The following is a 1,085-nucleotide window of genomic DNA, read 5'->3' on the forward strand; positions in this document are numbered from 1 at the left end:
TTAAAAAGGGTAGCAGAGTGGATTATTCCTTTAATAATTATGTGCCAAAATCTACAAAGTGGCAGAAACATCAATGAAAAAGGTTGAAACACCGGTGAATTATATACAGAAGAAATTCTTCCAGACTTTTCTCTTACTTAGGCACAATAATTCATTAGTCAGATAAACTATACTTTCAGCTAATTTGAATAAAGTATACAGAAACTGTGGGGTGGGCTACTTATATCGACATAAGTAGTACATATCGTCAGTCAGGAATAGAATATCTGGCGGCAGAGGATTGAGAAGGGAAGAATAGAAACAAAAAGCAATTGGTGTGTGGATCCAGGAACAATGAAGCCTGAGACAATTAACAAACATTTTGCAAATGAAGTATCAGAGTATGGTTTTTCTATTTTACCAAGCATCTTTGTAATTTTTGCTAAATACATAATCCGTTGTCCTCACCTGTGTTCTCATTCACTACAAAACTCAATCATACTTGATGAAGAGACTCTGGAAGGGTTCGACAGTTTCACGTACCTAGGAAGCATCACTAATGAACGTGAAGGATCTGATGCAGATTTAAATACAAGGGTTGGGCAAAACAAAGTCAGCATTTCTACAATTGAAGAAAATATGGAACTCATAACATCTGTCAACCAATATCAAAGTGAAAATCTCCAATACGAACATCAAGAGAGTCCTACTGTACGCAGCTGAAACTTCGAGAACGACCACATCCATCATAAAAAAGTATGAGTGTTTTTAAACAATTGTCTGCGCAAGATACCATCAGCAACACCCTACTCTTGGAGAGAACGAATCAGCTCCCAGCTGGTGAGCAGCCTATGCTTCTCCACGAGCAGTAACAGGCGTTAGTAACCATTATTGTATTTGTGTATGGGACGGGATGCTCCCCCAGTGCCCAAATCGAAGTGGGGGGTTTTCTTAGGCCACACCCTAAGCATTTGACCTAAAGGTCTAATCCGCAAGGTAGTGGAGCAACGTTACAAGATGCAGCCCCATGGTGGTTGATGACCAACAATAGATTTGTAGTGGATGTCGAGTCGTGGACGGACTATGATCACCACTACTATCCGATT

The sequence above is a fragment of the Schistosoma mansoni genome, chromosome 2, assembly GCF_000237925.1.
Source record: "Schistosoma mansoni strain Puerto Rico chromosome 2, complete genome".
Classification (NCBI taxonomy): Eukaryota; Metazoa; Platyhelminthes; class Trematoda; order Strigeidida; family Schistosomatidae; genus Schistosoma; species Schistosoma mansoni.